Source organism: Tursiops truncatus, chromosome X (assembly GCF_011762595.2).
Source record: "Tursiops truncatus isolate mTurTru1 chromosome X, mTurTru1.mat.Y, whole genome shotgun sequence".
Taxonomy (NCBI): Eukaryota; Metazoa; Chordata; class Mammalia; order Artiodactyla; family Delphinidae; genus Tursiops; species Tursiops truncatus.
In genome coordinates, this window is record NC_047055.1 from 2,574,680 (window position 1) to 2,587,188 (window position 12,509).

Sequence of the window (12,509 nt, forward strand, 5' to 3'; positions counted from 1 at the left end):
GGAGGTTAATCCTTTGTCACCTGATTCATTTGCAAATATTTCCTCCCATTCTGAGGGTTGTCTTTTCATGTTGTTCATGGTTTCCTTTGCTGTGCAAAAGGTTTTAAGTTTCATTAGGTCCCATATTTTTATTTTTGTTTTTATTTCCATTTCTCTAGGAGGTGGGTCTAAAAGGATCTTGCTGTGATTTATGTCATAGAGTGTTCTGCCTATGTTTTCCTCTAAGAGTTTTATAGTGCCTGGTCTTACATTTAGGTCTTTAATCTATTTTAAATTTATTTTTGTGTATGGTGTTAGGGAGTGTTCTAATTTCATTCTTTTACATATAGCTGTTCATTTAATCCAGTACCACTTATTGAAGAGGCTAGCTTTTCTCCATTGTATATTCTTGCCTACTTTATGAAAGATAAGGTGACCATATGTGCATGAGTTTATCTCTGAGCTTTCTATCCTGTTCCATTGATCTATATTTCTGTTTTTGTGCCAGTACCATATTGTCTTCATTACTGTAGCTTTGTAGTATAGTCTGAAGCCACCAAGCCTGATTCCTCCAGCTTCGTTTCTCCTTCTCAAGATTGCTTTGGCTATTCGGGGTCGTTTGTGTTTCCATACAAATGGTGAAATTTTTTGTTGTAGTTCTGTGAAAAATGCCATTGGTAGTTTGATAGGGATTGCATTGAAACTGTAGATTGCTTTGGGTAGTATAGTCATTTTCACAATGTTGATTCTTCCAATCCAAGAACATGGTATATCTCTCCATCTGTTTGTATCATCTTTAATTTCTTTCATCAGTGTTTTATAGTTTTCTGCATACAGGTCTTTTGTCTCCTTAGGTAGATTTATTTCTGGGTATTTTATTCTTTTTGTTGCAATGGTAAATGCTTTTGTTTCCCTAATTTCTCTTTCAGATTTTTCATCATTAGTGTTTAGGAATGCAAGAGATTTCTGTGCATTAACTTTCTATCCTACTGTACCAAGTTCGTTGACTAGCTCTAGTAGTTTTCTGGTAGCATCTTTAGGATTCTCTATATATACTATCATGTCATCTGCAAAACAGTGAGAGTTTTACTTCTTCTTTTTGGATTCCTTTTTTTTCTTTTTCTTCTCTGATTGCTGTGGCTAAAACTTCCAACACTATGTTCAGTAATGGTGAGAGTGGGCAACTTTGTCTTATTCCTGATCTTATGGGAAATGGTTTCAGCTTTTCAGCATTGAGAACGATTTTGACTGTGGATTTGTCATATATGGGCTTTATTATTTTGAGGTAAGTTCCCTCTATGCCTACTTTATGTATAGTTTTTATCATATATGGGTGTTGAATTTTGTTGAAAGCTTTTTCTGCATCTATTTAGATTAGCATATGGTTTTTATCCTTCAATTTGTTAATATGGTGTATCACATTGTTTGATTTGCATATATTGAAGAATCCTTGCATTCCTGGGATAAACCCCACTTGATCATGGTGTATGATCCTTTTAATGTGCTGTTGGATTCTGTTTGTTAATATTTTGTTGAGTAATTTTGCATCTGTTTTCATCAGTGATATTGGCCTGTAGTTTTCTTTGTCTGGTTTTGGTATCAGGGTGATGGTGGGCTCGTAGAATTAGTTTGGGAATGTTCCTCCCTCTGTTATATTTTGGAACAGTTTGAGAAGCATAGGTGTTAGCTCTTCCCTTAATGTTTGATAGAATTTGCCTGTGAAGCCACCTGGTCCTGAGCTTTTGTTTGTTGGAAGATTCTTAATCATAGTTTCAATTTCAGTGCTTGTGATTGGTCTGTTTATATTTTCTATTTTTTCCTGGTTCAGTCTTGGAAGGCTGTGCTTTTCTAAGAATTTGTCCATTTCTACCAGGTTGTCCATTTTATTGGCAGAGAGTTGCTTGTAGTAATGTCTCATGATCCTTTGTGTTTCTTCATTGTCAATTGTTACGTCTCCCTTTTCATTTCTAATTCTGTTGATTTGAGTCTTACCCCTTTTTTTCTTGATGAGTCTGGCTAATGGTTTATCAATTTTGTTTATCTTCTCAAAGAACCAGCTTTTAGTTTTATTAATCTTTGCTCTTATTTCCTTCATTTGTTTTTCATTTATTTCAGATCTGATCTTTATGATTTCTTTCCTTCTGCTATGGGTCCTTTTTGTTCTTCTTTCTCTAATTTCTTTAGGGATAAGTTTAGGTTGTTTATTTGAGATGTTTCTTGTTTCTTGGGGTAGGATTGTATTGCTGTAAACGTCCCTCTTAGAACTGCCGTGGCTGCATTCCATAGCTTTTGTGCCTTTGTGTCTTCATTGTCATTTGTTTCTACGTATTTTCTGATCTCCTCTTTGATTTCTTCAGTGATCTCTTGGTTATTTAGTAGTGTATTGTTCAGCCTGCATGTGTTTGTATTTTTTACGTTTTTTTCCCTGTAGTTGTTATCTAGTCTCATAGCACTGTGGTCAGAAAAGGTAGTTGATCAAATTTCAATTTTTAAACTTTACCAAGGCTTGATTTGTTACCCAAGATATGATGTATCATGGAGAATGTTCCATGAGCACTTTAGAAGAAAGTGTATTCTGTTGTTTTTGGATGGAATGTCCTATAAATATCAATTAAGTCCATCTCATTTAATGTGTCATTAAAGCTTATGTTTCCTTATTTATTTTCATTTTGGATGATCTGTCCATTGGTGAAAGTGGGGTGTTCCAGTCCCCTACTATTATTGTGTTACTGTCAATTTCCCCTTTTATGGCTGTTAGCATTTGCCTTATTTATTGAGGTGCTCCTATGTTGGGTGCATAAATGTATATTTTTTTTAGTATCAAGGGTTATTTTGTTTTGTTTATTTATTTATTTATGGCTGCGTTGGGTCTTCGTTTCTCTGCGAGGGCTTTCTCTAGTTGTGGCAAGCAGGGGCCACTCTTCATCACAGTGCACGGGCCTCTCACTATCGTGGCCTCTCTTGTTGTGGAGCACAGGCTCCAGACACGCAGGCTCAGTAATTGTTGCTCACAGGCCCAGTTGCTCCATGGCATGTGTAATCCTCCCAGACCAGGGCTCGAATCCGTGTCCCCTGCATTGGCAGTCAGATTCCCAACCACTGTGCCACCAGGGAAGCCCGGGTTCATAATTATTTACAACTGTGATATCTTCTTCTTGGATTGATCCCTTGATCATTATGTTGTGTCCTTCTTTGTCTCCTGTAATAGTCTTTATTTTAAAGTTTACTTTGTCTGATATGAGAATTGCTACTCCATCTGTCTTTTGATTTCCATTTGTACAGAATATCTTTTTCTATTCCCTCACTTTCAGTCTGTATGTGTCCCTTGGTCTGCAGTGGGTCTCTTTTAGACAGTATATATATGGGTCTTGTTTTTGTTTCCTTTCAGCCCGTCTATATCTTTTAGTTAGAGCATTTAACCCATTTACATTTAAGGTAATTATCGATATGTATGTCCTTATTACCATTTTCTTAATTCGTCTGGGTTTGTTATTGTAGATCTTTTCCTTCTCTTGTGTTTCCTGCCTAGAGAAGTTCCTTTAGCATTTGTTGTAAAGGTGGTTTGGTTGTGCGGAATTCTCTTAGCTTTTGCTTTTCTGTAAAGGTTTTAATTTCTCTGTCAAATCTGAATGAGATCCTTGCTGTGTAGAGTAATCTTGGTTGTAGGTTTTTCCCTTTCATCACTTTAATGCTGGAGAGGGTGTGGAGAAAGGGAACACTTTTGCACTCCTGGTGGGAATGTGAATTGGTACAGCCACTATGGAGAACAGTATGGAGGTTCCTTAAAAAACTACAAATAGAACTACCATATGACCCAGCAATCCCACTACTGGGCATATACCCTGAGAAAACCATAATTCAAAATGAGTCATGTACCAAAATGTTCATTGCAGCTCTATTTACAATAGCCCAGAGATGGGAACAACCTAAGTGTCCATCATTGGATGAATGGATAAAGAAGATGTGGCACATATATACAATGGAATATTACTCAGCCATAAAAAGAAACACAATTGAGCTATTTGTAATGAGGTGGATGGACCTAGAGTCTGTCATACAGAGTGAAGTAAGTCAGAAGGAGAAAGACAAATACCATATGCTAACACATATATACATGGAATTTAAGAAAAAAAATGTCATAAAGAACCTAGGGGTAAGACGGGAATAAATACACAGACCTACTGGAGAATGGACTTGAGGGTATGGGGAGGGGGAAGGGTAAGCTGGGACAAAGTGAGAGAGTGGCATGTACACATATACACTACCAAATGTAAAATAGATAGCTAGTGGGAAGCAGCTGCATAGCCCAGGGAGATCAGCTCGGTGCTTTGTGTCCACCTAGAGGGGTGGGATAGAGAGGATGGGAGGGAGATGCAAGAGGGAGGAGATATGGGGATATATGTATATGTATAGCTGATTCACTTTGTTATAAAGCAGAAACTAACACACCATTGTAAAGCAATTATACTCTAATAAAGATGTAAAAAAAAAAAACAAGATATGTCCTGCCAGTACCTTCTGGCTTGCAGAATTTCTGCTGAAAGATCAGCTGTTAACCTTATGGGGATTCCCTTGTATGTTATTTGTTGCTTTTCCCTTGCTGAGTTTAATATTTTTTCTTTGTATTTAATTTTTGATAGATTGATTAATATGTGTCTTGGCGTGTTTCTCTTTGGATTTATCCTGTGTGGTACTCTCTGCACTTCATGTACTTGATTAACTGTTTCCTTTCCCATATTAGGGAAGTTTTCAACTATAATCTCTTCAAATATTTTCTCAGTCCCTTTCTTTTTCTCTTCTTCTTCTGGAACCCTATAATTCGAATGTTGGTGCGTTTAATGTTGTCCCAGAGGTCTCTGAGACTGTCCTCAGTTCTTTTCATTCTTTTTTCTTTATTCTGCTCTGCAGTAGTTATTTCCACTATTTTATCTTCCAGGTCACTTATCTGTTCTTCTGCCTCAGTTATTCTGCTATTGATTCCTTCTAAAGAATTTTTAATTTCATTTATTGTGTTGTTCATCATTGTTTCTTTGCTCTTTAGTTCTTCTAGGTCTTGTTAAACGTTTCTTGTATTTTGTCCCTTCTATTTCCATGATTTTGGATCATCTTTACTATCATTACTCTGAATTATTTTTCAGGTAGATTGCCTATTTCCTCTTCATTTGTTTGGTCTGGTGGGTTTTTACCTTTCTCTGTCTTCTCATTTTTCTTAACTTACTGTGTTTGTGGTCTCCTTTTCTCAGGCTGCTGGTTCATAGATCCTGTTGTTTTTGGTGTCTGCCCCCAGTGGGTAAGGTTGTTTCAGTTGGTTGTATAGGCTTCCTGGTGGAGGGGACTGGTGCCTATGTTCTGGTGGTTAAGGCTGGATCTTATCTTTCTTGTGGGAAGCACCACATCCAGTGGTGTGTTTTGGTGTGTCTGTGAACTTATGATTTTAGGCAGCCTCTCTGCTAATGGGTGAGGTTGTGTTCCTGTCTCTTTATTTGTTTGGCATAGGGTAGGGTGTCCAGCACTGTAGCTGGCTCATCATTGAGGCGAGCTGGATCTTAGCGTTGAGACGGAGATCTCTGGGAAAGCTTTCGCTGATTGATATTACATGGGGTGGGGAGGTCTCTGGTGGTCCAGTGTCCTGAACTCGGCTCTCCCATCTCAGAGGCTCAGGCCTGACACCCGCCTGGAGCACCAGGACCCCAGGTATGTGGGGAGTTTCTTTTTTGTCTTTGGGAAATCTGAAGTCTTCTGCCTGTATTTGGTAGGTGTTATGTAGGAGTTGTTCCACATATAGATGTATTTTTGATGTATTTGTGGGGAGAAAGGTGATCATGTCTTACTCCTCCACCATCTTGGAGGTCCTCTCATTACAGAGTATTGAGAAGAGTTCCATGTGCTACAAGTTGGTCCTCATTAGTTACCTATTTTATATATAGTAGTGTGTATCTGCCAATCCCAGTCTCCCAAATTATCCCTTCCCTCACTGCTTTCCCCCCTGGTAACCATATGTTTGTTTTCTACATCTGTGACTGTATTTCTCTTTTGTAAATATGTTCATTTGTACCATGTTTTAGATTGTATGAATAAGTAACATCATATTATATCTGTCTTTTTCTGTCTGACTTATTTCACTCACTATGACAATCTCTAGGTCCATCCATGTTGCCACAAATGGCATTATTTCATTCTTTTTTATGGCTGAGTAATATTCCATTATGTGTATGTCATGTATGTGTGTGTGTATATATGTGTATATATATATATATATCACATCTTCTTTATCCATTCCTCCATTGATGGACATTTATGTTGCTTCCATGTCCTGGCTATTGTAAATTGTGCTGCAGTGAACATTGGGGTACGTGTATGTTTTTGAATTTTGGTTTTCTCCAGATGTATGCCCAGGAGTGGGGTTTCAGGGCCATATGGTAGGTCTACTTTTAGTTTTTTATGGAACCTCCATACTGTTCTCCTTAGTGGCTGTATGAGTTTACATTCCCACCAACAGTGTAGGAGGGTTCCCTTTTCTCCACACCCTCTCCAGCATTTATTGTTTGAGTACTTTTTGATGATTGCCATTCTGACTGGTGTGAGGTGATACCTCATTGTAGTTTTGCTTTGCATTTCTCTACTAATTAGTGATGTTGAGCATCTTATCATGTGCTTGTTGGTCATCTGTATGTCTTTTTTGGAGAAATGTCCATTTAGATCTTTCACCCATTTTTTGCTTGGGTTGTTTGTTTTTTTCATGAATTTTACTGATGATTAGTGATGTTGAGCATCTTTCCATGTGCCTGTTGGCCGTCTGCATGTCCTCTTTGGGAGAATGTCTATTCAGGTCTTCTGCCCATTTTTTAATTGGGTTTTCTGTTTTGTGTTTTTTTATGTTGAGTTGTATGGGCTGTTTGTATATTTAGGATATTAACCTCTTTTTGGTCATATTATTTGCAAGTATTTTCTCCCATTCAGTAGATTGTCATTTTGTTTCATTGATGGCTTCCTTTGCTGTGCAAAAACTTTTAATTTTAACTAGGTCCATTTGTTTATATTTGATTTTATTTTCATTGCTTTAGGATATAGATCCAAAAAATTGCTACAATTTATTTCAAAAGATGTTCTGCCTATGTTTTCCTATAGGAGTTTTATGTTTTCTGGTCTTACATTTAGGTCTTTCATCCATTTTGAGTTTATATTTGTACATGGTTTTAGAGAATGTTCTAATTTCATTGTTTTACTTGTAGCTGTCCAGTTTTCTCAGCACCATTATCGAAGAGACTGTCTTTTCTCCATTTTTTCTTCTTGCCTCCTTTGTGGTAGATTAACTGACCATAAATGTGTGCGTTTATTTCTGGGCTCTGTATCCTATTCTATTTATCAATGTGTCTCTTTTTGTGCCAGTACCACACAGTTTTGATTATTGCAGCTTTGTAGTAAAGTGTGAAGTCAGGGAGCATGATTCTTCCAGCTCAGTTCTTCTTTCTTAAGATTATTTTGCCTATTAAGGGCCTTTTGTGTTTCCATACAATTTTTAAAATTATTTGTGCTAGTTCTGTGAAAAATGCCATTGATATCTTGATAGGGATTGCATTGAATCTGTAGATTGCCTTGGGTAGTGTGGTCATTTTAATAATACTGATTCTTTCAATCCAGGAACATGGTATATCTTTCAATGTGTTTGTGTCATATTCAATTTCTTTCATCAGTGTCTTATAGCTTTTTGAATAGAGGTCTTTTACCTCCTAAGGTAGCTTTATTCCTAGGTATTCTTTTTAATGCAGTGGTGAATGGGAGTGTTTCTTTAATTTCTCTTTCTGATAGTTCGTTGTTAGTGTATACAAAGGCAGAGGATTTGTGTATATTAATTTTGTATCCTTTAAGTTTACCAAATTCATTCAACTACATTCATTTTAGTAGTTTTCTGGTGGTGTCTTTAGGATTTTCTATGTATAGTATCATGTCATCTTCAAACAGTGGCAGTTTTACTTCTTTTCTAATTTGGGTTCCTTTTATTTCTTTTTCTTTTCTGATTGCTGTGGCTAAGACTTCCATTACTATGTTGAATAGAAGTGGCGAGAGTGGACATCCTTGTATTTTTCCTGATATTAGAGGAAATGCTTTCAGCTTTTCACCATTGAGTATGATGTCAACTTTGGGTTTGTCATATGTAGCCTTTATTATGTTGAGGGATGTTGCTTCTATACCCATTTATTGAGAGTTTATTGTTTAGCCTCCAATTGTTTGTGTTTTATTTTTTTTCTGCGGTACATGAGCCTCTCACTGTTGTGGCCTCTCCCATTGCGGAGCACAGGCTCCGGACGTGCAGGCTTAGTGGCCATGGCTCACGGGCCCAGCCGCTCCACAGCATGTGGGATCTTTTTGGACCAGGCCATGAACCCATGTCCCCTGCATCAGCAGGCGGACTCTCAACCACTGCACCACCAGGGAAGCCTGTGTTTGTGTTTTTTGCATTTTTTCCCCTAGTATTTGATATCTAGTCTCAGTGTTGTGGTCGGAAAAGATGCTTGATATGATTTCAGTTTTCTTAAATTTAGTGAGGCTTGTTTTGTGACCTTGTGTGTGATCTATCCTAGGGAATGTTCCATGTTCACTTGGAAAGAATGTGTATTCTGCTGCATTTGGATGGAATGTTCTACATATGTCAATTAAGTCCATCTAGTCAAATATGTCATTTAAGACCAGCGTTACCATCTTGATTTTCTTTCTGGATTATGTGTCCATTGATGTAAGTGGGATGTTAAGGTCCCCTACTATTATTGTGTTACTGTATATTTCTTCCTTTATGTCTGTTAATATTTGCTTTATATATTTAGATGCACCTATGTTGGGTACATATGTACTTACAATTGTTATGTCTTCTTGGATTGATCCCTTGATCATTACGTAGTGTTATTCTTTGTATCTTGTAACAGTCTTTATTTTAAAGTCTATTTTGTCTGATATAAGTATTGCTACCCCAGCTTTCTTTTGATTTCCATTTTCATGAAATACATTTTTCTATCCCCTCACTCTCAGTCTATGTGTGTCTTTAGACCTAAAGTGAGTCTCTTGTAGGCAGCATATATATGGGTCTTGTTTTTGTGTTCATTCAGCCACTTTATATCTTTTGACTGGAGTATTTAGTCCACTTACATTTAAGGTAATTATTGATACATGTGTTCTTTCCATTTTGTTAATTGTTTTGGATTTAGTTTTCTAGGTCTGTCTGTCTTTCTTTCTCTCTTTCTTTTTCTTTCTTTCTTTCTGTCTTTCTTTCTTCCTTCCTTCCTTCCTTCCTTTCTTTCTTTCTTTCCTTCTTTCCTTCTTTCTTCTTTTCTTCTCTTCTCTTGTGATTTGGTTACTATCTTTAGTGCTATGTTTGGATTCCTTTTTCTTCTTTGTGGGTATATCTATTATAGAGTTTTGGTTTATGGTTACCATGAGGTTTTTATATAGCAATCTCAAAATATACCTTGTTTTCAGTTGCTGATCTCTTAATTTCTAATGCATTTTAACAACCCTTCTTTTGTACTTTCCTCCCCACATGATTACTGTTTTTGATATCATATTTTACATCTAATTGTTTTGTGAATCCCCTTACTGCTTACTGTGGATATAGATGATTTTGCTCCTTTTGTCTTTTAACCTGCGTACTAGATTTGTGTGTAGATGATTTCCTACTTTTATTGTATGTTTGACTTTACTGATGGACTTTTTCATTTCATAATTTTCATGTTTCTATTTGTGGCCTTTTCTTTTTTGCTTAGAGAATTTCCTTTAACACATCTTGTAAAGCTGGTCTGGTGATTCAGAACTCTTTTAGCTTTTGCTTGTCTGTAAAACTTTCGATCTCTCCATCCAGTCTGAACAAGGGTCTTGCTGGGTAAAGTATTCTAGGTTGTAGGTTTTTCCTTTTCATCACTTTAAATATATCAAGCTACTCCCCTCTGGCCTACAGAGCTTCTGCTGAAAAATCAGCTGATAACTTTATAGGAGTTCCCTTGTATGTTATTTGTTGCTTTTCACTTGCTGCTTTTAATATTCTCTGTTTATCTTTTATTTTGTCATTTTAATTACAATGTCATGGTGTGTTCCTCTTTGGGTTTATTCTGTATGGGACTTTCTATGCTTCCTGGACTTGGGTGACTCTTTCCCAGTTTAGGGAACTTTTCAGCTATTTTATCTTCAAACATGTTCTCAACCCCTTTCTCTCTCTCTTCTCCTTCTGAGACCCCTATAATATGAATCTTTGTATGCGTGATGTTGTCCCAGAGGACTCTTAAACGGTCCCTCATTTCTTTTAATTCTTTTTTCATTTTTCTGTTCAGCATCAGTGATTTCCACTATAGTGTCTTCCAGCTTGCTGATCCATTCCTCTGTATAATTTAGGCTACTGTTGATTCCTTCTAGTGTATTTTTCATTTCAGTAATTGTATTTTTCATCTCTGTTTGGTTGTTCTTTATATTTTTAAACTCTTGTTAACAAACTTCTAACTTCTCTGTGCATCCATTTTTCTCCCAAGTTACTTGATCATTTTTACAGTCACTACCCTGAACTCTTTCTCAAGTAGATTGCCTATCTCCACTTCACTTAGTTCTTCTGGGGTTTTATCTTTTTCCTTCACCTGGAACATGTTCCTCTGCTGCTTCATTTTGCCTAAATTGCTGTTTGTATTCTTATGTATCTGGTAGGTTAGTTACATTTTCCCCCCTTGGAGAAGTTACCTTGTGTAGGAGACATCCTGTGTGTTCCAGCTGTGCATTCACCTCTCATCATCCAACCTATATGCTCTAGGGGTTCCCCCTATGAGGGCTCCATGGGTCCTTCTGTTGTGGCACACTGACTATGTGGGCAGTCTTATAGGCCTGATTGTTACCTTGCCTGGTTTGTTTCCAGGCACTGCTTTGTGGAGGTTTCCAGCTACTTGTTTTCAGGACTGGGTCATGAGGCAGCTGGACAGCTGACTTCAGAACCCCAGGGGGACCCAGGGTTAGTTCTGGCTCACTTCTTGGTGGAGTCAGAGTCCAAAAGATTCCAGGGCTGTTGCCTGTCCACTTGTGGGGTTAGTGCTGGACTACTACCAGACAGAACTGGTTCCTAGAATCTGGATGCAGGGTCCAGGGATCCCAAAGTTGGTGTCAGACTATTGGTGGGGGGACTGATTCCTGACATAGTTGAATTTGGGTTCCACAGTGTTCCAAAACTTGTGCTGGCCTGCTAGTGGGCCCTGGGACTGGTGCTTGCTCACTGGTGGATGGAGCTGGGTCCTGAATCCTCTGGCGGGCAGGGCCGAGTCCAGAGAAGGCTGTGGTCTCAGGAGGTATTTAGGCAGCCTGTCTCCTTATGAGTGGGGCTGTGTCCCCACCCAGTTGCCTGAGGCATCCCAGCACTTTTGCCTACAGGCTGTTGGGGGGGGCCAAGTTGTGGTACTAATGAACTAGGGGGAGAATTCCACAATGGTGCCCACCAGCACCAGCATCAATTCAGTAGAAGGAGCTCTGAAGAAGCTGCTGCCAGTGTCTTTGTCCCCAGAGTGAGCTGCAGCTTCCCCTTACCTCTCCAGGAGACTCTCGAAGACCAGCAGGTAGGTCTGGTCTAGGTTCCTATCAAATTACAGCTTTTCCCTAAATCCCAGAGTGTGTGTTTTTGTGTGCAACCTTTAAGACTAAAATCTCTATTTCCCCCAATACTATGGGCCTCCTGAGATTAAGCCCCACTGGCCTTCAAAGCCAAGTGTTCTGGGAGCTCATCTTCCCAGTGCAAGACCCCTGGGCTGGAGAGCCTGATGTGGGGCTCAGAGCTCTTACTCCTGTGGGAGAATCTCAGTTTGTGAGTCACCCACCTGGGGGTATGGGACTTGACTATATCGTGAATTCACCCCTCCGACTTGTCTCATTATGGTTCTTTCTTTATGTATTTAGTTGTAAAAGATCTTTTCTGGTAGATTCTGGTCTTTTCATCAGTGGTTGTCCTGAAAATAGTTGTGGTTTTGGTGTGCTTGTGAGAGGAGGTGAGCTCAAGGTCTTTCTACTCCACCATCTTGGCTGATTCTATACTACATTTTCTTAATCCATTCATCTGTCAGTGGACACTTAGATTGTTTCCATGTCTTGGCTATTGTAAATAATGCTGCAGTGAACGTGGAGGTACATGTCTTTTTGAGTTAGTGTTTTTGTTTTCTTCTGATAAATATCCAGAAGTAAAATTACTGGATCATATGGTAGTTCTATGTTTAATTTTTTAGGGAACCTCCAAATTGTTTTCCAAAGTGGCTGTACCAATTTACATTCCCACCAAGAGTGCTCAAGGATTCTCTTTTGTCCAGATCCTCACCAATACTTTTTATTTCTTGTCTTTTTGATAATAGCTATTCTAAGAGGCATAAAGTGATATCTCATTGTGGTTTTTATTTGCATTTTCTTGATGATTAGTGATGTTGAGCATCACTTCATGTACCTGTTGGCCTTCTGTATGTCTTTGGGAAAATGTATATTCAGATTCTCTGCCCATTTTAAAATCAGGTTGTTTTTATTTTTGCTGT